This window comes from Leptonychotes weddellii, chromosome 4 (assembly GCF_054177405.1).
Source record: "Leptonychotes weddellii isolate Sample4059 chromosome 4, ASM5417740v2, whole genome shotgun sequence".
NCBI classification, from domain to species: Eukaryota; Metazoa; Chordata; class Mammalia; order Carnivora; family Phocidae; genus Leptonychotes; species Leptonychotes weddellii.
The window spans coordinates 19141544-19168005 of NC_138372.1; the positions used below are offsets into that span (position 1 = coordinate 19141544).

Below are 26462 nucleotides of genomic sequence, written 5' to 3' on the forward strand. Positions count from 1 at the left end.
ATTTTATTTACTTATTTGAGAGAGAGAAAAAGAGCAAGCACAAGAGGGGGGCGGGGGCAGAGGGAGAAGCAGACTCCCTGCTGAGCAGGGAGCCCATGCTTGGGCTCCATCCTAGGACCCTGAGATTATGACCTGAACCAAAGGCAGATGCTTAACCAACTGAGCCACCCAGGCACCCCCATGTTTTATATTTTTAAGTAAACTCTACCCCCAACATGGAGCTCAAACTCAGGACCCCAAGATCAAGAATAGCATGCTCCAAAACAAAAACAAAAACAACAAAAAAGAGTACCATGCTCTGGCAGCTGGCTCAGTTGGAAGAGCATGCAACTCTTTATCTTCGGGTTGTGCGTTTGAGCCCCAGTGTGTGGAGATTACTTAATGAAATTAACAACAAAAAAACCCAATCAATTTTTCCCCAGAGAATTCATTTAGAAACAGAAATAAGAGAGTTATGATATAGGCCCCTTTTATTTTTTTTTAATTTTATTTATTTATTTGAGAGAGAGAGAGGAGGAGAGCACAAGCAGGGGGAGCAGCAGAGGGAGAGGGAGAAGCAGGCTCCCCGCAGAACAGGAAGCCGGATGTGGGGCTCCATCCCAGGACCCTGGGATCACGACCTGGGCTGAAGGCAGCCTTAACCAAGGCAGCTTAACCAACTAAGCCACCCAGGTGCCCTGATAATAGGCCCCTTTTAGATAAAGATGTATAAACAAAGGGGTCCCCCAGGGATGCTGAAACGTAGCCCAAGTAACATTTTTAGAAATTATCTAGAAAAACTACCTAGTGAAATCTTCTCTGTTGGCAGATGACTCTTTGGCAGTATCTAGAAGTATGATGGTACAAAGTTGTGTTGAGAAATGTGGAAAATAGCTTCCATGTATATAAAAAGAAGGTAATGCAGTAATGGAAAAATAGTCCAAACCATAACTATCAGATGATGAGCTCTAAGCTACCTGTTACAATATAAGAAAAGGGTTTCAGAGTCCCTAGACTTATCCTGAATACAGCTACAAAACGCAACAAAATGCTGGCTGTTATTATGAAAGCTCTGGAAACACTGAACACATTATCCTGCCCTTGTACAAACCAAAGTGTATCTGTACCTAGAATAGAATGTGCAGTTGTGGTCATCACTGCAGAAAAAAGGTAAAATAGAGAAGGCCTATAAAGGTATCCAAAAAGACCAGAGGAGCTTCTGTATGCTTACAGATTAAAAAAAAAATAATACACAGGGGGGCGCCTGGGTGGTTCAATCAGTTGGGCATCTGCCTTCGACTCAGGTCGTGATCCCAGGATCCTGGGATGGAGCCCCACATTGGGATCCTTGCCCCAGCAGGGAGCCTGCTTTTCCCTCTCCCTCTGCCTGCTGCTCCCTCTGCTTGTGCTCTCTCTCTCTCTGTCAAATGAATAAATTTTTAAAAATCTTAAAAAAATAATAATAATAGGGGCGCCTGGGTGGCTCAGTCGTTAAGCGTCTGCCTTCGGCTCAGGTCATGATCCCAGGGTCCTGGTATCGAGCCCCGCATCGGGCTCCTTGCTCAGCGGGAAGCCTGCTTCTCCTTCTCCCACTCCCCCTGCTTGTGTTCCCTCTCTCGCTGTGTCTCTCTCTGTCAAATAAATAAATAAATAATTTTTAAAAAAAAAAAATAATAATATATAGGGACACCAGGGTGGCTCAGTCAGTTAAGCGTCTGCCTTCAGCTCAGGTCATGATCCCAGGGTCGTGTGATCGAGTCCAGCGTCAGGCTCCCTGCTCTGTGGGGAGCCTGCTTTCCTTCTCCTTCTGCTGCTCCCCGTGCTTGTGCACACGCTCTCCCTGTCTCTCTCTGGCAAATAAAGAAATAAAATCTTTAAAAAAAAAATTATAGGGCGCCTGGGTGGCTCAGTTGGTTAAGCGACTGCCTTCGGCTCAGGTCATGATCCTGGAGTCCCAGGATCGAGTCCCGCATCAGGCTCCCTGCTCAGCGGGGAGTCTGCTTCTCTCTCTCCCACTACCCCCTCTTGTGCTCTCTCCCTCTCATTCTCTCTCTCAAATAAATAAATAAAATCTTTTAAATAAATAAATAAAAAATTAAAAAAAATTATAGATAGATAGGACACTTTAATATACAACAAAGAAGATGTGAAATGGTAAACACAGATTCTGCATCAAACCTTAGAAATTATAAAGCAATTAGAAGGGGCGCGTAGGTGGCTCAGCTGTTAAGCGTCTGCCTTCGGCTCAGGTCATGATCCCAGGATCCTGGGATCGAGCCCCGTATAGGGCTCCCTGCTCAGCGAGAAGCCTGCTTCTCCCTCTCCCAATCCCCCTGCTTGTGTTCCCTCTTTCACTGTGTCTCTCTCTGTCAAATAAATAAATAAAATCTTTTTTAAAAAGCAGTTAGAAGTATAAAGAAACAATAAAGTATATTATTTTTTAAGCCCAGATTTTAGACTCAGACAGGAGTTTTATGTCAAAAAACAAAAAAGGGGGGGGGGAGGAGAAGGAAGGGAGGGAGGAAGGCTTTGAATTCTAGTACCAATAGGCTTAGCTGTGACCAAGGGCATGTTACTTAATTTCTTCAGGCCTCACTTTCCCCATCTGTAAATAACTAATTTGAAGGACACTGTGAGGAGGAATGTGCACACTGCCTGGCACACAGTATACACTTGCTACCAAGCAGCTACTGCTTTTATTAGGACCAATAAAAAGTAATAGTTTACTACCCAATCCAGCATATAAAGTAATAAAACTCATTACTCAGATGAGGTGTACAGAATATAAGAAAAAATAATGTATATAGTCTAGATAAATGCACAGGTAACATTTCCATAAGAAATTCCTAAGAGAAATTATGAATTTTGGGCAACACAGTCCTAAATTTTGAAGCTGACATTTTCATCCCTTTCCCACAAGCAGAATTCAGGGCTAGATAGATGATGTATCCAACCAAATATGCCATTTCCTAATTTACAACAACTGTTAACATTTATTGAGCACTGGACTAATGATAATGATGTCATTTAATTCTTCTAATACCCTTTGAGATATGCTCTGTATTTTACAGAAAAATTACACAGGCCTCCATTTTACACATGAGAAAACTGAGGCTGAGTCATTGCCCAAGATTACATACAGAGCCAGTAAGTGTAAAGAGGCTACATTTGAACTCAGATGGACTGACTCCAGAATCTACACTCATAACCACAGAACTATACTGTCTCCTACTATGCAAGGAATGTTGGGTGTTGGATATTCAAGAATGAGGTGAATGATGAAAGACTGCACAGGAAGGAAATATTAAAAAATGATGCCCAGGGGTGCCTAGGTGGTTCACAGTTAGGTGTCTACCTTCAGCTCAGGTCATGATCTCGGGGTCCTGGGATCGAGCCCCACATCGGGCTTCCTGTTCAGCGGGGAGTCAGCTTCCCCCTCTCCCTCTGCCCCTCCCCCCCTGGCTTGTTCTCTCTCTTTCTCTCTCTCAAATAAATAAAAATCTTTTTAAAAAATAAATAAACAGGGGCGTCTCGGTGGCTCAGTCCCTTTGGCTCAGGTCACGATCCTGGCGACCTGGGATCTAGCCCCGCATTGGGGCTCCCTGCTCAGTGGAGAGCCTGCCTCTCCTTCTTCTCCTCCTTGCTTGTGCGCGCTCTCTCTCAAATAAATAAATAAAATCTTAAATAAATAAAGATACCCAATGAGGCCAACCCAGCCAAGATCACTGCCAGCTACTTAAATTTAGGATGGCCAAAAGCATGAATACTGAAACAACAAAAACTGATTAACGTGGATGTGACAAACCTAATGGAAGAAGGGAAACCTAAAAATCCCTAAACTATGGTCTCAGCGATGGTAAACAAAATGCAGAGAAAGAGGAAAATAAGTCAAAATGCTAACTGGTAGTGGGGCACCTGGGTGGCTCAGTCAGTTAAACGTCTCAATCTTGGTTTTGGCTCAGGTCATGATCTCAAGCTCCTGGGATCACGCAGCAAGGAGTCTGCTTCTCCCCCTCTCCCCCTCCCCCCCACTCTCCTGTGCAAGCACACACTCTCTCTCTCTGTCAAATAAATAAATATTTTGAAAATCAATAAATAAATGCTAACTGGTAGGATCATGGATGATTCTTATTCTCTGCTTCATACTTTTTGAATTTGGCCAATTTAAAAAACAATTTTTACAAAGAGCACTCATTATTTTCATAATTGGAAAAAGGCAGAAATAAAAATAAATCTGAGGTAACTTTCACTTTTTTTTTTTTTTAAAGATTTTATTTATTTATTTGAGAGAGAGAATGAGATAGAGAGAGCATGAGAGGGGGGAGGGTCAGAGGGAGAAGCAGACTTCCTGCTGAGCAGGGAGCCCGATGCGGGACTCGATCCAGGGACTCCAGGATCATGACCTGAGCCGAAGGCAGTCGCTTAACCGACTGAGCCACCCAGGCGCCCCTAACTTTCACTCTTTATTCACTTCTGATTGTGTAATTTGTTGCAATGAGCATGTATTACTTTTGTAATTTCAAAGAGATTTTAAAAACAAGTAAATCTAATGTATTAGAAAAGGGAAGTAAATTACATGCAAATACCAAAGCAAAAAAAAAAAGATGTGATATAAGATTAAGCAAATTAAAGGAGCTATAGTTTGTTGGAAAGAATCCTAGATACACATCAAAAGACCTGGGTTCATACTGATATACACATCAATGTGGATGAATTCCAAAAATTTTATATAGAACAGGAGAATTCAGACACAAAAGAGTGCATATGGTAGGAGTCACGAACAGGCAAAATTAATTTGTAAGGACAGAAATCAGAACACTGGTTGCCTCTAAGACAGTGGGGACTGACTGGGTGTGTGAGGGAACACTGTAAGGTTATGGAAATGTTCTATCTCTTGACTGGGGTGTTGGCTACACATGTGTTTACACTTGTCAAAACTCATCTGATTATATACTTGCATTTCTGTCCATTTCACAGTATGTAAACTGTACCATTAAAAAATCTGATTAGGGCACCTGGGTGGCTCAGCCAGCTAAGCGATTGCCTTGAACTCAGGTCATGATCCCAGGGTCCTGGGATCGAGTCCCACATCAGGCTCCCCTGCTCTGCGGGAAGTCTGCATCTCCCTCTCCCTCTGCCTCTGCCTGCCACTCCCCCTGCACGTACTCTCTCTGTCAAATAAATAACAAATAAAATCTTTTTAAAAAAATTAAATTAAAAATCTGATTAAATTAAAAAAAAAGAAAAAGCCTCACTAAAAAAAATAAAGGACAGGGGCCCCTGGGTGGCTCAGTCGGTTAAGCATATGACTCTTATTTCAGCTCAGGTCATGATCTCAGAGTCCTGGGATCAAGCCCTGTTGGGGCTCTGTGCTCACTGCGGAGACTGCTTCTCCCTCTGCCCCTCCCCCACTTTGTGTGCACTCTCTCTCTCTGCTCTCTCTCAAATAAATAAACACAATCTTTCAGGGGTGCCTGGGTGGCTCAGTTGTTAAGCGTCTGCCTTCGGCTCAGGTCATGATCTCAGGGTCCTGGGATGGAACCCCACATTGGGCTCCCTGCTCAGCAGGAGTCGGCTTCTCCCTCTCCCAGTCCCCCAGTTGTGTTCCTGCTCTCTCTCTCTGTCAAATAAATAAATAAAATCTTTAAAAAAAATTAAAAAGGGGCACCTAGGTGGCTCAGTCGTTAAGCATCTGCCTTCGGCTCAGGTCACGATCCCAGGGTCCTGGGATCGAGCCCCGCCATCGGGCTCCCTGCTCAGCGGGAAGCCTGCTTCTCCCTCTCCCACTCCCCCTGCTTGTGTTCCCTCTCTCGCTGTGTCTCTCCCTGTCAAATGAATAAATAAAAATCTTTTAAATACATAGATACATACATACATAAATAAATAAATAAAATCTTTCAAAAAAATTAAAAATACAGACGCCTGGGTGGCTCAGTGCGTTAAACGGCTGCCTTTGGCTCAGGTCATGATCCTGGGGTCCTGGGACCAAGTCCCGCATGGGGCTCGGGGAGCCTGCTTCTCCCTCTGCCTGCCGCTCCCCCTACTTGTATGCTTTCCCTGCTTGTGTGCACTCTCTCTGACAAATAAATAAGTAATAAATACATAAAAATAATTAACTAATGAAAAAAGTAAAAATAAAGGACAGTGGGCTGGGAGGATGAGCAAAATGGGTGAAGGGGAGTGAGAGGTACAGGCTTCTAGTTATGGAATGTATAAGTCACACGGATGAAAAAAAAGAACAGAAGTCACAGGGATGAAAGGTACAACATAGGTAATATAGTCAAAGGTATTACAATAGGCCTGTTATGATACTTGTAGTGAGCATTAAGTTATCAAATCATTACGTTGTACACTTGAAACTTATGTAATATTGTGTGTCAACTATACTTCAGATAGATGATAGATAGCTAGAGGCTGTAGAGTACAATGAAGGGGGAAAAAAGACAGTGTTCAACTCAAATCTGCAATTATTAGTTGAGTGACTCTAAGGAACTTACTTAACCTCTCCGAGCTTGTTTACCTATAAAATGTAGCTACTAACATAATATAACTTATCTCAAGTGCTGGGGAGTGACTATAATGGCATATGCCAAAGCGGGAGCACTGTGGTTTGCGATTTTTCACTGCAAATGAATGCTAAAGAGTTTTAAAAGTAAAAAGGGGCAAAGTTGTTCTTCTACTTTTCACAATTCCACAAATGACTTTGGTATCAGGAATACTATTCTTTAAAGACTATCAATATTCTACAAAGGGAAATTTAGAGTTCCCAATTGTGAATGGCAAGGAACATCAATGGGCATGGCCTAAGACCTCCTTCTACACAGTTAAACACAATTTCTCAAGATATGATTTAAGAGAAAGGTTTTTAGGGGCACCTGGGTGGCTCAGTTGGTTAAGTGTCTGCCTTTGGCTCAGGTCATGATTCCAGAGTCCTGGGATCAAGTCCCATCGGGCTCCTCAGCGGGGAGTCTGCTTCTCCCTCTGCCCCTCCTCCTGCTTGTGCTCGCTCTCTCTCTCAAAAATAAATAAATAAAATGTTTTTTAAAAAAGAGAAAGCTTTTTTTAATTTTTTATTTATTTTTAAAGATTGTATTTATTTATCTGACAGAGAAGAGCACAAGCAGGGGGAATGGCAGGCAGAGGGAGAGAGAAGTAGGCTCCCCAATGAGCAGGGAGCCCGATGTGGGACTCGATCCCAGGACCCCAGGATCATGACCCGAGCCGAAGGCAGTTGCTTAACCAACTGAGCCACCCAGGAGCCCAAGAGAAAGCTTTTTAGACTGCTTTTTAATACTCAGGGGAGAAGAAGGTCTCACTTTTGAATACTTGAGAGTAAAAGAATTGTTATTTTACTTTGTCAATTACATAATTTAAGTATCACTGTAAGCCACATCATATGTATGTGTTTATATATGTATGTGTGCATATACACACACATATTCACTCAAATTGGAACTAAGCTGAACCACTGCTTCTTTTCAAAAGGGCTTCTATATTCTAAAAATAAGAACCATACTTCTATTCAACTGGAATTAATCTTACAACTAAGAGAGTATGCCTCAGACTCCCATATTTTACCAGAAAAGAAAAACAGCTTGAAAAGTAATATTACAGGCAAAGTTTAATAGCCTCTCCCATCAATCTCAAATTATTTTTCTTTATTGGTATGTAGAAATCATGAAGAGCAAATTTTTCTGAGATATTTCTATATCTGAACATTATTTCCTCTGCAAGCATTCAACAATTCTTGTTTCTATTCTTCTCTTTTCTAATTCAATTCTGTTTGGTTTCTAAGTTAAGAAGTGTGTTTCATTTGCATAAATGGTAACTATTCTGAGATACCATTCATAACTATACATTTGAATTCTCCAGAGTACCATTCACAACTTCAAATGGAACAGGAAAAAACGCATTCAACATCACTTTAATGGTGACTAAGACATGAATGATTATGTTATATTGTGGAGGATTGGTCAAAGGAGAGTAAAGTCCCCAAATGTTACTACTAACTTGTAATCACTTTATGAATGCCCCAAGGGACCAAGAACCATTGCCTTGACCAATCTACCTATGACAAAAAAATACTGAGCTCAGAAAAACATGCCCATTAGCTTAACATAATTTTTTTAATTTTTTTTTTTTTTTTTGCGAGAGAGAGAATGAGAGAGAGCACGAGAGGGAGGAGGGTCAGAGGGAGAAGCAGACTCCCTGCTGAGCAGGGAGCCCGATGTGGGACTCGATCCCGGGACTCCAGGATCATGACCTGAGCCGAAGGCAGTCGCTTAACCAACTGAGCCACCCAGGCGCCCAACATAATTTTTTTTAGAGTTATAAAGTATCTATGTAGGGCCATCAAAAATTATCGAAGAAGAATCCTGACAAGTCCTGGCAAGTCTTCTATAAAACCAATGCTGATTTTTCTCTAGGTATTAAACTTTTCAGCTGTGAGCTTTTCTGAGAAAATCTTTTATGCAAGGTAGTAATAGTCTAGTTCTTTACTCCACTAATCAGCAGTAGAAACTAAATTTACATAGATCTGTATAAATAATTCAGCTATCTATCTGTACTGCTCTAATATATTTATAATTTTTTATTAAGATTTTATTTATTTATTTGACAGAAAGAGGGAGACATCGAGAGGGAACACAAGCAGAGGGAGTGGGAGAGGGAGATTCCCACTGAGCAGGGAGCCCGATATGGGGCTCGATCCCAGAACCCTGGGATCACAACCCGAGCCAAAGGCAGACGCTTAACAACTAAGCCACCCATGCTCCCCTGCTCTAACATATTTAAACCAAATAAAATAAAATTTAAACAGAAAATGAAAATAATGGGGCTATTTTAAGGCTGTCACTTCCTGGTTTCCCTCGTTTTTCTTTTTTTTTTTAAGACTTTATTTATTTATTTGAGAGAGAGTGAGTGAGCTACCTAGGTGCCTCTAAAGATTTTATTTATTTGTTTGTCAGAGAGAAAGAGAGATAGAGAGAGCACAAGCAGGGGGAGCAGCAGGCAAAGGGAGAAGCAGGCTTCCCGCTGAGCAAGGAGCCCCATGAGGATGCTGGACTCAATCCCAGGACCCTGGGATCACGACCTGAGCCAAAGGCAGACGCTTAACTGACTGAGCCACCCAGGCATACCCTCATTTTTTTCTTATCCAGAAGTCATAAACAAGAGATTGTATAACTAGAAAGAAGGAATAAAAGGAGAGTGCATACCTAAGAACATCTACGTTTACTTCCCTCTATGATTCTACCACCCCTATCCTCCATATAGTTCTCAACAGGGGGAAACTGTGCCCCCTGGGAGATGTTTCACAGTATCTGGAGACATTTTTGGTTGTCAGAGCTACTGAGAAGAGGGTACTAATAGGTAGTGAGTAAAGACCAGAGACGCTGCTTAACATCCCACAACGCACAAGACAGCTCTCCATAATAACAGATTATCCCGCCAAAATGTCAATAGTGTCAAGGTTGGGAAACCCTACCCCAAGGCCTAAGAAAGACCTACCTCTCCGAAGACAATAAATGTTTGCTGATCTGAACTGTAAAGACCATGAATTGGAAGAAAAGCAAAACCTACAAGAATGAAGTAGAAGACAGAGGTCATGGTTTAAGCATTATTAGCATCTACTAAGCCTTTATCATGTGTTGAGCACCAGTCATAACAAAAATGAACAATTCAGTTCTGCTCGTAAGGAGCTCATGGTCAGGCAGGGAGAAGAATTTTGCAATTTGTCTAATATCAGATTTGACAATCTGATAAATATTTTAACAAAGGAGAAAACAGGGGCGCCTGGGTGGCTCAGTCGGTTAAATGTCTGCCTTTGACTCAGGTCACGATCCAGGATCCTGGGATCAAGCCCAGAGGGAGTCGGAGTCGGGCTCCCTGCTCAGTGGGGAGTCTGCTTCTCCCTCTTGCGCCTCCCCCCACCCCCCCGCTCAAGTTCGGTCTCTCAAATAAATAAAATCTTAAAAAAAAAAAGAGAGAGAGAGAACATACAAAGGAGTCACTCAATTTTTCCTGGGAAGGCTTCATGGAAGAGATGACATCTCAGCTCAGTTCAGAAGGAGTAGGAAGTGTCTTATTTCATAGCTTATAAGCCTCTTTCCAAAACAAAGAACCATTCATTTCTTCAGTCAACAAAAAGTTACAGAACACCAATTATGTTCCATACATTGTGTTGTGTGTTGGAGATCCAGTCAAACTAAACCTTCCATTTTATCCCTTGGCATCACTGGTGCCCAGCAGCCCCCCTCTCTCTCCCAAATATCAAACAATTATTGCATTTTGTACCTATTCCCAATTTAGCAACTGTCTTATCAGTCTTACTAATCAGTCTTACTAAGTAAAACCACTACCCCAGAAATAAAACTTACAGTTGCCTGTAGACACAGACTCTGTCTAATCCTGCCTAAGTCACAAAATCATGGCAGAGTAACTAACTAGCAATGAACTGCCTATGGGTCCAGATCTGCCAACTGTGTCGGTATCTGGGAAAGTCCTTTTGCTGGGGGCGCTTGGGTAGCTCAGTTGGTTAAATATCCGACTACTGATTTCGGCTCAGGTCATGATATCAGGGTTGTGAGATCAAGCCCTGCACTGGGCTCTCCACTGGGCATGGAGCCTGCTTAAGATTCTCTCTCTCTCCCTCTGCCCCTTCCCGCCCCCACCATCTCTTAAAAAAAAAAAAAGAAAGAAAAAAGCTATTTACTTTATGAAAAACTCTGGGTCCTCTTCCACCCTACCCAACGCATGCCAGGACCAGCAGCAAAGTAACCAACATATAGGGGCACCTGGATGGTTCAGTTGGTTAAAGCATCTGAGTCTCGGTTTTGGCTCAGGTCACAATCTCAGGGCTGTGGGATCAAGCCCTGTGTGCCAGGCTCCACGCTCAGTGTGGGGTCTGCTTGTTTCTCTCCCTCTGCTCCTTCCCCTCCCCCACTCTCTCTCTCTCTAAAATAATAAAATCTAAAAAGAAAAAAGTAACCAATGTATATTTATTGAGCACCTACAATACGCTTATGTCTATGGTTCTCAACCCGAGCTGTGTACTGACATCAGAGCTCCCAACCCAGATATGAATTTTTTTTTTAAATTTTATTTATTTATTTGACAGAGAGAGACACAGCGAGAGAGGGAACACAAGCAGAGGGGGAAGCAGGCTTCCCACAGAGCTGGGAGCCCGATCCCAGGCCCCTGGGATCATGACCTGAGCTGAAGGCAGACACTTAATGACTGAGCCACCAAGGCGCCCCCAGATACGAATATGTCTTAATGGTAAATTCTAATGCAAGACAAGTTTGATGCATTACAGAATACAAAAGAAGTACAAGACACAGTTCCTGTCTTGAAGAGCTTATCCACAGTCACAACAGAGTACCTTGGAAAAGGATGTTAGTCCACCAATTGTAGTTCTTTTGCAATTCTATCAGTGCTTATAAAATAGAAGAAACTGGGGTAGTCTGGATAAGAATTGCTCCTATTGACTAGTCCAGTCGTACACCGAATCCACCTGCAACTCCTGATATGCTGTTCTATACCCTTTCTATCTCCCAGACAGTAAAAGTACCATTCGCAGGAACTATGGAGACACCCCAAGTAGGAGGATGAATTTGAGGCCCACAAATCAGGAGGCTACGGGGTATCCTGAAGGCCAGAATCTCTCAAATTCATGCTGTCATGAGGCTTCTTTTTTTTAAAAGATTTTTATTTACTTATTTGTCAGAGAGAGAGAGTGAGCGAGCACAAGCAGAGGGAGGGGCAGAGGGAGAAGCAGGCTCCCCCCTGAGCAAGGAGCCCAATGTGGGACTTGATCCCAGGACCCTGGGATCATGACCCAAGCTGAAGGCAGACGCTCAACCGAGGTTTCCCATGGGGCCTCTTTTAAAGAGAAGAAATCATTCTTTCACCTCCAACACCACCAGTCTACCTCACTCTATAGCTGAACTGCCCAAGAAGAGTAAAGAATAGAGTTTTTTTTTAATTTACTCCTAGAGGACCTGGCCATTTAAAGAAATCACCCAAATTCATAAGGCTGGTAAATTCAAATTTCTCATATAGCATACACTTAAAATAAAAATACTCTAAATTAAATATATTTTATTAAACTCCTTACCAAGATATTCAAACTGTGGAAGCTTCAAAAATTAGAAATAAAAAATATTGTTAAGTAAACTCTACCCCCAAAGTGGGGCTTGAACTCACACTCTCAAGATCAAGCATCACATGCTCTACTGACTGAGCCAGCTAGACATCCCAAAATTAAAAACTTTTCAGTCAGTAGAGGATGCAACTCTTGATCTTGGGGTTGTGAATTCAAGCCCCACACTGGGCACAGAGCTTACTTTAAAAAATAAAATAAAAAATTATTTTTTCAACCTAAATCCTACCCAGCAGTGATGACCTCATACTAAAGACCACCCTGAAGAGAGAATGAGCTTTAAATTCTGCAAACATAAATCTACAGATCCTCACCTGATTAGTCTTTCTCTGAATTATACAGAAAAAGGTATAATTCTCTTTTTTTTTTAAGATTTTATTTACTTATTTGACAGAGAGAGACACAGCGAGAGAGGGAACACAAGCAGGGGGAGTGGGAGAGGGAGAAGCAGGCTTCCTGCCAAGCAGGGAGCCCGATGCAGGGCTCAATCCCAGGACCCGGGGATCATGACCCGAGCCGAAGGCAGAGGCTTAACGACTGAGCCACCCAGGCGCCCCAAAGGTATAATTCTCTTAACTGTTACACAAAAACCGGTGAGCACAAGACCCTATAAATTACTTTTTTAAAAAGAGGTGTAGGGAAAAAAATAATAAAAATAAATTAAAATTAAAATTAAAAAGAAGGGAAGGGTGCCATTCAAAGATCTAAAAAAGGGAACAAGGAGGGTATTAAAAGGTAAATTTGAGGGGCGCCTGGGTGGCTCAGTTGTTAGGTGTCTGCCTTCGGCTCAGGTCATGATCCCAGGGTTCTGGGATGGAGCCCCGCATCGGGCTTCCTGTTCAGCGGGAAGCCTGCTTCTCCCTCTCCCCCTGCTTGTGTTCCCTCTCTCTGTGAAATAAATAAATAAAATCTTTAAAAAAAAAAGTAAATTTGGGTACTTAAGGAAAAATGTACATTGGCACGTATTAATTATAATAAGACAATTACATGAAAGAAGCACATGAACAAAAACTGTCTTCCATGTACTACTGTTTTTAGGACCCACAGCTTTGAAATTAGTTTGGCTTACAATATTTTTCCTTGTAATTGTCCTTGTCATCATATAACTTTTATCCAAACTTATATGGACCCATATAAGTTTTACCCATTTATCCACAATCCCTTAACTTCAATTCCAAAATCTAAAAGGCTGTAAAAATAAGTTTTTCATTATTCATTTGGTAGCAAAACCCAACATGAAATGACATGAGGCTATTTATAGTATTTATTTATACCAGTTGGAATGAACATTTACTACAGAAATGGTAATGTGTTTGATTACAAGGTGCTGCCCCTCACCTCTCTGGGATGTTACGTAACACACAGTACATGTACCATATTCCTTTTCTAAAATCCCAAAAGTTCTATATTCAAAAAACATCTGGTCCCAAGAACTGATGTGGTGTGGTGGTTGTTTTTTTTTTTTTTGGCCCCAAGGTACTATGGACTGGTATGCTAATTAAGTCTGTCTTATACAGAAAATATAACTAATATAGAGAATGAAGGTAGATCTTCAGATAAAATAAATTCAATGCCTTAACAACTATTCACACATACATAATCCTGTAAAACGAAGCATTAAAAAGACTTTTAACAAATGTCAAAACTCAAACACACCCTTATGTTTTTTCAAGTGACGGCGGTATCTGCATCATCCAGTATCTAGATCAATTCTTCTTAGGTTGAAATTCACTAATTTAAATCACAGTTAAGACAGGCCAAAGACTGCAACTGGCAATTAAGTTGAGAAAAAGAATCATCCACTGGTAAACAACAAACTCAGTAAAATGTTCTGACTTTTAAGAAATTTATCTCAGAGGGTTGCATATCTAAAATTATCATTCTAGGGACGCCTGGGTGGCTCAGTTGGTTAAGCCTCTGCCTTCGGCTCAGGTCATGATCTCAGGGTCCTGGAGTGGAGTCCCGAGTCCTGAATCAGGCTCCTTGCTCAGCAGGGAGCCTGCTGCTCCCTCTGCTTGTGCTCTATCTTAAATAAATAAGTAAAAATTAAAAATAAATAAAAAATAAAGGTATCATTCTAGAATACAATTTCTCAACTTTGAACAAATTACAACTGACTTTTTCTGTGAAAGCAGGGCCTCGGACAGGGACAGCAACAGGAACAGCTCTTAAAGATAGCTGACGTGGAAGAAGGGTTTCACAGTTCTTTCCTTCCTTCCTCCTTCAGTTGCTGCTTTTCTGGTTTTAGAATTTCAAACAAAGAAATACATATTGGCTCCACTGCTAAGAAACGCCCTCTTTCTCAGCAACTTCCTCTTCCCAATTTTCTTCCCTACCATTGACATATGGGAACAATACACTGCCGGTCCTACCATTTTGATTAACCAAAAGCTGAGGCTTGGAAAAATTAAGGGCTACAATTTATCGTATCCAACTACTAGTCTCTGACTCCAGGTCCACAATCTTCACTCATCTACAAGTCAGATAACAGGGAACACAAAGAAAGGAAGGAACATTACACTTCACCAGAGGCAGGATACTGAAACTTTCGTTCCAGGAATCCAAAGAAATTTGAACAAGTGGGAAATTTCTCTCGTCCCAAGAAAATTTAGCCTTCTTAGGGAGGAGAAAAGGTAACTGGCCTGGCACCTCTGAACTAAGAGTCAAGTCTATACACCAACAGTTGGTGAACTTCTACAAGTCACCCAGTCAGGATTCAAACTGAGTTCTTTGAGGTTCTGACATACTTCAAAGTAACTTTTACAATTTACAAATGGTCCTTTCCAAGTCACAGACTGAAGAAAGGGAATGCACTTAAAATTAGCCATCCAGAGATCAAGGTCCAGCCTGTCTCCATGCCAGAGGTCAATTCAAGTGTCTGGGACCAGACCCCTCCCCCCGTTTGTGACAAAGCAAACTTCTTTTAAGTGGACAATGACTTCCCCCTTGTCTGGTGATTCTCAAAGGAAACCACCTTATGGTTGATAAGTGCTGTACCTCACTGTGTGACCGTGGACAAGTTACTTAATTTCTCTGAAACTCAGTTTCCTTATGTGTAAATTCTCAACAGCGGCTGTAAAAATTAAGTAAAAACATAAGCCTAAACAAGGGCTGGTACATAGTAGGAGCACCATAAATGCTCCCCCTCCTACTCCTAACCCTCCTGAATTCTTTCGGGCCTAAATTTCAATCACTGCCCCAAGAGGTTCCAAGGATGCTTTCCTCTCCTCTGATGCTATGGAGCACCAGTGTATAAAACTTTGCCATCTCAGAGGCTCTAGGATCCTGGAGGACCGAGACACCTGGGATCCATCCAGCCTTCATGCAAGAGCCCCTTTAGCCAACTCTCCTCCTTACCCTGCAGAACCATCCTGTACATATACATACATACATACACACACACACACACACACACGTACGTGCACACAGTCCTCTCCGCCACTCCTCAACTTAGCAGGCCAGAGATCTCAAAGAGCACTACAATTCCTTCATGGCCCAGAGATGGAAACTGAAGCTCCGCCTGGAGAACAACCTGCCCAAGATCTCCAAGAATATCTGAGATCCAACTCACGTACAACTGCCTGCAAAGCCTTCGTTTTACAAATAGGGAAACTGAGGCCCAGAGAGGGAAGTGACTTGCCCAAGGTCACACAGCGAGTGAGTGGCAGCGCCAGGTCAGGTTGGGGGCACTTTCGCAGCCTCACAGATTCGCCGGCCCCTCCAAGTCTCCGAGGGGATCTCCAGGACACCTCCTCCCTGGGGAGGGGAGTGTACAGTTCTAGGCCACCCCGCGCTGACCGCTCGACCGGGCACTCCCCATCCGCAGCAGGAGGCGCGCCACCCACTCCCCCGGGACCCCGCGAGGCTCGGGGCAGGGGGTGGGGGGTGGCGGCGCGGCCGGGCCGGCGCCTCACGGTGGGGCCCGCCCGCGGGAACTTGTTGCTCACCTGGTCTCGCGCGGTCGCCCTCAGCGACAGATGGGCCGGCCAGCCGCCCTTCCCCGCACGGGGTCTGTTCCCGCGGGCCGCCTCCGGGGTTGCCACACAGCCAGACCCCCCTCAGCGCGCTACGCCCCCAGCCGCGTTCACCCGGCCCGCGTCCGCCATTACGCGATTCCCCTCCCTGGGACGCAGCCACACCCCACCAACGGCCCTGATTGGCTCTCTGCCCCACCCTCCTGGGGCTTTCGGGCATCCCATTGGCCTGAGTGGAGTGCCAGTTAAATAGCTACGCAAAAGACGTACTCAAGGATACCGACTAGGGAGCTCCACCCGAGCTACTTCCGCAATCGGAGTAAACAGCGGGAGGGCAAACCAAGTGAAGTGGGGGTGGAGATTAAACTGAGTCAACTCCTAAATTCAAGGTAGGAAAATGCCACCTAAGAAAGTGTAAAACCTCGTACAAAGTGTATTGAAAGATGGATTCTTCTTGTTAGAGTTCAAAGAACCAGGATTTTTGGTGGAAGGAAGGGGCCAAAACCATGAACTTTCTATGGACACCCCTCAAGTTGCAGATAGTTTTGCCTCTCCTCTCTAGGTCTCGGGCCCTACTGAAAGTAGGGTGGGGAGAGTGAGTCATAGGCTCCAGTGAGCCGCTGAATCGGTCTTCCGGGGCGAGGTCTGGGGTCCTGGGACTGGGAGCTGGTTCTGACAGGCAAGGGTCAGGTGAGCCGAGACCGTGGTCAGCCGCCGCCTCATTCTGCGACCTCAGACGACTTCCTGAACTTATCTGGGTCTCAGTTTTGTCCTTCTGCGAAATAGGAGCAGTCATATCTGCCTCATGTCCGGGCGCGTTTGTTGAGGCCGCACGCCTGAGTTGGGTATATGTGCGTCTTGTTGATTATAAAAGGCTGCAGCTGGATACCATATGACAGATTCACAAGTTAGCGAAAATCTCTCATTTAGTTCTCTAGATCAACTCTGTAAGGCGGATATTGTCCTCGTTTTGCAGGAGAGAAAATGGAAAACTCCAGGACTTACCCTGGGTCACCCAAGGAATTTGAAACAACCCTAGGACTCAAACTTGTACCTTTTGTCTTCCATTTCTGTATTTCTCCTTTCAGGCCTGGTGTCCCCTGAGAAAGACGTTCCTCCACCAACCCTTTAGCATTCCAGGGAGTGTCTCGAGAGTGCCAGGCCAGTTCCCCTCCTTCTGGTCACCATAGGCCCCAGATGTTTCTAGGGCCCTAGGAATCAGGAGGTGAGTAGAGGATGACAGGTGGTCAGCAACCCAGACAGAATCCCAAACAAGGACAGAGAGGGGCAGTGACACCATTGTGGGCCCTCAGCAGGGCAGCCTCCATGCCAAGACTTAAATCCAGGTCTGTCTGCTCTCAGAACAGGGCTCTTTTCATTGCAGGATTGTTTTTCCCAGAAGGGCTGCCTTGGCTGTAATTCCTAGTCCTTTTCCTTCTCTGGAAAGGAAGGAGGCCAAGAGGGGAGCGGGAGGCGGAGCAGCCGAAAAGACTTCAGAAGGGCAGAGACCACCAAGTGCGTGGTGCTGAAAGAGCCTCAGTGCTGGCTGAGTCCGTGACCTCCAGGCTCAAGCTGGGACGTGTGGTCTGACAACCAGTGACTATTTAAATCGTGACTGTGGCCATTGGGTGCTGGGAGGCAGCAGGTGCTGTGCAGAAGTCAGTGGCTTTGGGTCAGCCTGACCTGAAATTGAATCCAACCTCCACCACTTTCTAGCTCTCTGAGCCTCACCTATGTCTTCTCTAAAATGGGGACAGGGGCGCCTGGGTGGCTCAGTCATTAAGCGTCTGCCTTCAGCTCAGGTCTGGATCCCCGGGTCCTGGGATCAAGCTCCCATCCCGCTCCTTGCTCAGCGGGGAGCCTGCTTCTCCCTCTCCCTCTGCCTGAGGCTCCCCCTGCTTGTGCTCTCTCTGTCAAATAAATAAAATCTTAAGATATATATACATCCACATCAGTGCTAAAAATATATATGTCCACATCACTGCTAAAAAATAAAAAAAATAGGAGCACCTGTGTGGCTCAGTCGTTAAGCATCTGCCTTCAGCTCAGGTCATGATCCCAGAGTCCTGGGATTGAGCCCTGCATCGGGCTCCCTGCTCAGTGGGAAGCCTGCTTCTCCCTCTCCTACTCCCTCTGCTTGTGTCCCCTCTCTCTCTGTGTCTCTGTCAAATAAATAAATAAATAAAATCTTTTAAAAAAATTTAAAAATAAAATGGGGACAACAGGGCAGCTGGGAGGATTCAATGAGTTAATTGTGGAATTAATGAGTCATGTGTGTAAAGTACCTGGTAGCTATCCATTCATGGATTCATCTATTCAATAAAAAATCATTAAGCACCAGGGCACCTGGCTGGCTCAGTCAGTAGAACATACGACTCGATCTCAGAGTCAGTGAGTTCAAAACCCATGTTGGGTGTAGGGTTTACTTAAAAAAAAAAAGGAAAAATTAAGCACTGACTATGGATGGGCAGCCTGCCAGTGGTGCAGTACAATGGTGGGCAAAACAGACCCTCATGGAGCTTCGAGTTTAGCGAGGAAGTAAGTCATAAAACAAATAACCAGACAAAATAGAGTTAGAAACTATGATAGCGAACAAGAAGGCAAAGTACAAGGTGTTTATTATGAGAGTGAATGTCAGGATGGGGTGGGGCCAGAGGAGGCTCCCTGAAGAGGTGATAGCTCAGGGTGAGTTGGTGAATGGGGGTTAACTAGGCAGCAGGTGTTGGGAAGAAATGTTGCAGGCCAAGAGAAAGGGTGTGGAAGGCATTCAGGCCAATTGGCATAAGTGGCAATGGGGAGGGAGGGCAGAGCTCATGCGGGGGTGCCTAAACAAATGAGGTGTTAACAGGGGAGGGAACCTGGCTTTGAAAGTGAGGCTCATTTCCAAGGGTCTATGTACTTTTCTGGTAGGCCCTGAATGCAAGCTTTGAGGCCAACTCAGGGTTTGAATCCTCACCCTGCCATCTCACCTCAGACTGTTGTGACCTTGACCCGTCACCACACCTCTCTATGCCTCATATCCTTTTCTAAGAAATGGGGATAATGATAAAGTGTCATAGGGTGGGGGTGAGGATTCAATGTGGAACATGTCTAAAGTGTTCTGGCACATGGAAGGCACTCCTTAAAAGGTGCTCGGTCTTCCCAGCATGGAGGGAGGTGAGCCTGAGGCAGCAGATCCATCAGATAAGTTTGGGAGAGAGCTGATGCGAGCGTCTGAACGCTGGGCAAGTTGTCATCTGACCTTAATTGTTTTGGACGACTTTGAAGCCAGGCAAGCCTGGATTCAGATCACAGCTATAGCACTTCTAGCAGTGTGACCTTGAGCAAGTGACTTCACCTCTCTTAGCCTCAGTTTCCTTATCCGTAAAACGGGAATCATAATTGTTTTTATCTCCCAGAACTGTGAAAGTTAAATGAGATAATAGATGCAAAGCACTTAGCACAGTGATTGGCACATAGTAAGCAGCTGTTGAATGTTAACTTTAATAGTATTGTCATTGACTCTAACAGTAACTTTACTAGTAATTTAATAATTATTATTGTCGATATACGCATTACCACCTGTCCTAGGTACGACTCTGGAGCTTTGCTTGAAGGTTGTCTGGCAACAGGAGCCATAGTTTCTCCTTTTACGGACATCGACAAGATGCTTTCTGAGGGGATGGTGCCGAACACTTTAATAGTGATATTAATAAGCGCTAACACTGAGCATTTCCTATGTGTCAAACACATGCGAAGTGCTGTCCATACATTAACTCATAAATCCTCCGAGTAGTCCTATGAGTGAGGTCCTGTCATTACCATCATTTTACAAATGAGACAAAGGAAGCACGAAGAGGTTAAATGACTTGCCTAAGGCCACCCAGTCAGCAAGCAGCACAGCTGGAATTCGAACCCAGCCTCTGAACACGAGTGGACTTAATGCTCTTGAGGGTAAGCCCTCCCTCTTCTACCCAAGCAGTCAGAGTTATCACCTGGTGGGATGAAATTATCCACTGCCAGTAGCCGAGTCCCAGGCTCTGAAGACCAAACCCGTCTCTTTCCCACCAATTCTGAAAAGTAACCCTTGCCTGTTTGTTCCCTGCCCTAAGGGGCAGATTAGAGCAGGGAACAGACCCTCTTTCTCTGCAAGGGAAAGCAAAAAGACATTTAGAGTCACCAGAACTGGGTTTGAGTCCCAACGGTCTTGGCCAAGTCACACCCCCCGTCTGAGCCTCAGTTTCCTTATCTATGAAATAGGGATGATAGCAGCTCTGCCTACAGGGCTGTTGTGAGGAGCAGAAAAAATAAGGCCTGCATAAACTATGAAGTGCTGTCAGCACAGGAGGGCCTCTCATTGTTGCCATGGGGATGGCAAACACCCTGGGGAAAGCAGCCTGAACCAGTATAGCCGGCAAAATTGCCATCTGCAGAAAAAGTCTTGGGTTTGAGTCCAGGATCTGCCTGTTACCCTCTGTGTGACCTTAAGCAAGTTATAAAACCTGGCTGAGCCTCAGTTTTCTCCTCTATAAAATGGAGTGAATAATACTGATCTTGAGCTGGGGAGAAAAACACATTGAGGGAATGCATAAAAAGCCATGAACCAATTCCCGGTACAGAGCTGGCAGAGCCCAGTGTGTTAAGGGATTCTAGGGGAAGAAACAAAGCACAGGGACCATGAAGAATCACAGTGACCCCTCTTCACCAGCCCTGGTTGAGGGGAAGAGGATGGAGACCACTGTGTTCAGAGCCCAGAATAGTCTGCAGCCACTACCCTACCTCTAGCATCCTCAGCTCTTGCTGGGTCCACTGCGTATCTCTCTCTCTCTCTTTCTCTCTCTCTCTCTCTCTCTCTCTCTCTCTCTCTCTCGCGCGCGCGCGCGCGCTCTCTCTCGCTCTCTCTCTCTCCCTCCCTCTCGTCAAACAAGTTCTTCTCCACTGAGCAATCCCAGGGGGCCCTGAACCTCAGTTCCAGCCAAGCTCGCAGGCTTTCCCCGCCTCCACATCCTTAATCCACAGCCTTTGCATTTGCCATTCCTTCCACCTGGAATGCTCTCTCCTCCCGGAGCGCCTGTGATGGGGAAAGGGGGGTGCCGGAGGGAAAGGATCTGGAATGATGCTCCCCTACCTCCTCACTCCCCTCCCCTGCATCTCCCACGCTGCATGCCTGACCTCCCCCCTCCCAGCGTGGGGGGATGAGGCAGCATCAGGAGGGGGAGGACAAGGGGGAGCACTCCGTGAAGGGCCCTCTATGGGGTTTTTCACCTGCTCAGAAGAGGGAGACAGAAATGAAAGCTCTAGAAAAACGCCTGCCGCTCTGCTCCGGAGGCCCCATCTCCGGAAAGCCTCCCTGCCTTCCCACTGGGGCATCTTCTCTTCCTCCCCCTCATCCTGCAGGCAGGTGCCACAGTCAAGGAACATGGGTGGGCGGCAGGCCAGAGAGACGTGGGTTCAAATCCCATTCCTGTCTCCTATCCAGTGAATGGCATTAGCAAGAACCTTTGGCCCCCACACACCTCATTTCTTGGTAAAAGGACACAACAGCCCTGCCTCTCAGGCTGCTGTGAGGGCTAAGTGGGGTGCCAGATGGAAGTGCCTGGCACACCCAAGGTGCTTGGCGATGGAGCAAACACAAGCGCCCGTGCGTGCCCAACATAGCTCTCAGCACCTTGCAGATATTAGCCCATTGAATTCTCGGTAAGGTGGGTACCTTTACTCTCCCCTTTTGACAGATGAGGAAACTGAGGCACAGAGAGATGATATACCTTGTCCAAGGTCACACAACCAGTAAGAGTCAGAGCTTCATCTCCGTTCTTACCCACCACACTACAGCGTGCTCAGTACTAGTTGTCAGGAGTATTGTTGCTGTGATTTGTTTTTATGTGCACTGACTCTATGCCCCCAGTGAGTACATGTTATTCTTCTCCCACATTCAAAATCTTGCCTGAATTTTCCCTCCTTTGTGACATCTTCCAGGCTGTTCATTTAAAGAGCATATACTGCTCTCTCCTCTGGCCAGGCCAATGCAGGGCACTACATCCACTGAGTCTCTGTTTTTCAGCAGCTCCCAATCTGGTGAGGGAGGAAATACATACATAAAAAAAATTTTAAGGTTTTTAAAAATTTATTTATTTGAGAGAGAGAGAGAGCACAATCAGGGGGAGTGGCAGAGGGAGAGGGAGAAGCAGGCTCCTCGCTGAGCAGGGAGCAGATGCAGGGCTCGATCCCAGGACCCTGGGATCACAACCTGAGCCGAAGGCAGACGCTTTACCGACTGAGCCACCCAGGCGCCCCTACATACATAAAAATTACAATAAAAGAGGGAGACACCAATTGCAGCAGGAGCTGTGAGCTCACAAAAGCTTACACTCAACCTGATGCAACTGAGGGACTGGGCAGGTTCATAGAGGATGGGTCATTTGAGTGGGGCCTTGAAGGGTGAGTATGAGTTTCTCAGATAGGGTTATAAAATATGAACATAGACTATGACATGTAGGAGGCGCCTGGGTGGCTCAGTCGTTAAGCGTCTGCCTTCAGCTCAGGTCATGATCCCAGGGTCCTGGGATGGAGCCCTGTATTGGGCTCCTTGCTCAGCAGGGAGCCTGCTTCTCCCTGTCCCTCCGCCTGCCACTCCCCCTGCTTGTGCACTCTCTCTGTCAAATAAATAAATAAAATCTTAAAAAAAAAAAAAAGAATATGACGTATAGTGCAGACCCTGCAAAGGTCTCTGCCAGGCGAGGCGTGGTCTTCTTCCTCTCTCTTGTTTCTTGGCTTGTTTTCCCGGTTCTCCAACAACCGCCTCCTGCAAAAGCCTCCGGGTGCGTGTACAGGAACATTCTTCTTTAAAAAAAAAAAGAGAAAGAGAATAACATAGCTGGGGTCAGTTCTATGCCAGGACCTGTATGTATATGCTGCAGGTATAGAGGTGGAAAGATACTAACTGGGCCCTGAAGATGCTTCCATACTTGGTGTGGGGGGATAGAAAGCAACAAGTAAGGCAAAAATATCCATATTAAGAAAATTCCAGAAGACCTTTGAGACTACCAAAAAGAGACCTAACCCTGTCAAGGGGTCAGTGAAGTCTTCCTTGGGGGGATAGCTGATGTCTAGGCTGAGCCTCAAAGAGCAGAGCCAGATGATGTCACCTACTGCCACTCCAGCCCATGTATGAATTCAACACAAAAACAATGCTAACTCTAAAATAAGAGGAACCCCAATAAAGTTCTAATTTTTCTCATGAGTACTATTTCAATGTTTTTTTAAATTATCAAACATCAAATTAGTTTTTTATTTTATTTTAAAGATTTTATTTATTCATTTGAGAGAGAGACAGAGACAGAACACAAGCAGGGGGAGAGGCAGAGGGAGAGGGAGAAGCAGACTCCCTGCTGAGCTGGGAGCCTGACATGGGGCTCGATCCCAGGACCTGGAGATCGTGACCTGAGCCGAAGGCAGGCGCTTAACCCTCTGAGCCACCCAGGTGCCCCTCAAATTAGTTTTTTAAAATAATATTTTGGGGCACCTGGGTGGCTCAGTCGGTTAAACATCTGCCTTTGGCTCAGGTCATGACCTCAGGGTCCTGGGATGGAGCCCCACATAGCAGGGGCAGGGCTCCCTGCTCAGCGGAGAGTCTGCTTGTCCCCCTGCCCCTTCCCCTCCTCATACTCTTTCTCTAATAAATAAATAAATAAAATAATATTTTAAAAAATTGTATATATATATATATTTTTTTTAGTGTCCCTGCTTTGCTGGTGCCCTAAACACGTGGTCGCTCTGCTGGTTGGGTAATCTGACAGGGTGACAGGCCAGAGGGAGTCATCCAGGTGAGAGGTGGAGAAGGGTGTGGAAAGCAGAGGGAATTTCACATGCAAAGGCCCAGAGGCAAGAGAAAAGATGGCACTTTGGGGAGAAAGGAAATCCTCTGATGAGAGCGGCAAGTGGGAAGAGGTGGCAATAGAGAATCGGACTGGATTCTCAGGGAGCCAGGGAGGCAGTGTTGGGCTTTAACTGGGATGCACCATAATCCAATGTCCCTCTTGCGAGCTCACTCTGAATGTTTCTAGAGACCTATTTCTGGTTTGAATCCATTCATTCCAGAGACACTATGTACCTACTACGTTTCAAGCACTGACCCAGGTGCTGGGGCTGCAACAGATAATTAAGGGCTCGGTGGGCAGAGCAAGACGTGGCAGGGACACCGAGTGCCACCTGACAGTGGGACGGTGGGGTCCGGCTGGACAAAGGCTCGGAGTGTGGAAGCGTGAGCCCCGCAGGAAGAGCCAAGCCCGGTGCTGGACAATGAAGCACTGCGGTGGGAGATGGCATTCAGGCTCCTTGCCGTCAAGAGGCCAGTGATTCCTGGAACAGAAGAAGAAAGGAATGAAAACGGGCGTAGAGGCAATGGGTGAGGGGTGAAAAATCCTCATCTTGTAACCTCCTGAGAAGGCGGCCAAGTGGGCAGAGGGGCAGAGACCCAGCCAATCCCTTCAGCGCCCCCCATGCTTTCCCAGCCCTGCTGAACCCTGCAGCCTGTCTCCTCGGGGCTCCAGAAGTCAGGCCAAACCCTGAAGGAGAGCTGACACGGGTGAGGAGGGGGTGAGGAGGGGGTGGGGGACAAGCGTCAGCTTCTGCCCAGCGGGGCCTTCCTTCCCAGCTGAGGAGCCAGAGGTTACAGGGAAGGATTAAGGAGTTGGTTGCTTTTTTACCCAAACTGTGGCTGCATCTCTCTTTCTCTTTTTTTTTTTAAAGAAGAATGTTCCTGTACACGCACCCGGAGGCTTTTGCAGGAGGCGGTTGTTGGAGAACCGGGAAAACAAGCCAAGAAACAAGAGAGAGGAAGAAGACCACGCCTCGCCTGGCAGATTCCTAATGGCCCAGGAGACCTGAGGCTTTACTGTGGGAGGCTGGGGGGGGACGGGAGGGGGGGGGCGGTGCTGGCTCGGGTGGGAGGGAAGGGCAGGCCGAAGGACAGCCACTTGCTGGTCGGTGACCTTGGGCGGGATGCTGCCTGCTTCCCTCTGGTGAGAATGGGGAGGAGGGGGGCAGGGGCAGGACTGGCCGGCTGAGGTCACAGGAAGGCCCCTTCCAGCCTGAAATGCGATCTCGGGATGTGGGGCCTGCCAACCTGCAGCGACCCTGGGCCAGCAGAGATGAAAGGCTGCCTGTCCCCAGCTTCCGGACCCCCGAGGCCCCAGTGCCTCAGACTTGAAGGGCAGCAAAGCTGCTGCAGCTGGCTGGAGCCAGTTGCTGGACTCCCCACCCCACCTGATGTCATCCAACCCTCCCTTCCCTGTTTGGCTGGGGACACTCAGGCCCAGAGAGGGCTGCTGACCTACCCGAGGTCACACAGCAAGTTGGAGGCTGAGCCAGGGCTCACCACAAAGTCTTTGGACTCCAAGTCCAGGCCTCATTCCCTTTCCCAGAAACTTGGCTGCCTGGGGGCTTACCCCAGGGAGTTGGAGAGACCCAGGGTTAGGGGAGAGAGTTGGGAGCTATGTCCTTTGAAGTCAAGACTTAATGTTGACTAAAGTGCTTTTCTTTTTTTTTTTTTTTTAAGACAAAAAAGAACGTTCGGGCCCCTGCCATGAGCCTGGACTTGCTCTGCCGGCAGGGGAAGGAATGCAGCTCTGGCCGCTGCAGCCTCAGCCCCTGCTGCTGCCACCCCAGTGGGCACGGGGACAAAGGCCTCTTCTCAGGCCTGTCCTCTCCAGCTCCCTGGATCAGTGGGGGCAGAGCATCAACCAGGAGGCTTGGTTACTGACCAGCCGAGTCGCCGTTCCTCTCTGGACCTTTGTGCCCTTTCTAGAAAATGGAAGCAGAGCATCCGCCTGACCTACTTCTCAGCATTGTGGGGGGGCTCCAAAGAGGTAAAGTCACAGAAATACGGACCTCTCCGCACCTCCTTCAGCCTGAGGCTCTGCCTAATCAGACACCCCTGTGCCTCCCCTGACCCTCCCTCCTTCCCTCGTGCTTCACCTGGCCGGCCCCAACTCACTCAGTTTCGCTCAGCAGGACCGTCCCTCGCTCAAGGGAGCCTTCCCTCACCTCCAGACTGCACTGCTCCTTCAGGGTATTTATCACTGTTGTAATTAAATAATTAATTGTGTGATTGGACCTGTCTCCGCTAAAATGTGAACTCCAGGAACAGCTGTCACCGAATGCTTACCCAGTACCAGAGACTCCACATGTACCCACTGAGTCCCTGTGGCAGATACTGTCAGTTCCCCCATCTTACAGATGAGCAAACTGAGACAATGAGAGGTTCAGTGACTTCCCTGAGGTCACAGCCAGCTGGAGGCTCGGCCAGGACTGAGCACCAAGGAATTGCAGAACCAGGATTCAAATCCAGACCCCAGGCTGTAACCATTTCT

At 46.1% G+C, this 26462-nt stretch overlaps 1 protein-coding gene and 2 long non-coding RNA genes across 3 annotated transcripts in view; 1 reads left to right on the top strand and 2 right to left on the bottom strand.

Moving 5' to 3' along the window:
* WASF2 (WASP family member 2) overlaps positions 1–16286 on the bottom strand; it is a 65767-nt gene extending 49481 nt beyond the window's left edge. Inside the window, exon 1 of the mRNA XM_081817824.1 lies at positions 16087–16286. The gene's annotated coding sequence lies outside the window, so the exon portion shown is untranslated. The remainder of the gene's footprint in view (positions 1–16086) is intronic.
* A 1927-nt stretch (positions 16287–18213) lies between these two features.
* On the bottom strand, positions 18214–24869 carry LOC145721213 (uncharacterized). Its single transcript, XR_014144754.1, has 3 exons — positions 24798–24869; positions 24225–24450; positions 18214–22164 (listed from the first exon to the last, which is right to left on the bottom strand). It is a non-coding gene; the product is annotated as an uncharacterized LOC145721213 (long non-coding RNA).
* A 172-nt stretch (positions 24870–25041) lies between these two features.
* On the top strand, positions 25042–26200 carry LOC115937992 (uncharacterized). Its single transcript, XR_004073194.2, has 2 exons — positions 25042–25112; positions 25649–26200. It is a non-coding gene; the product is annotated as an uncharacterized LOC115937992 (long non-coding RNA).
* Positions 26201–26462: the final 262 nt, after the last annotated feature.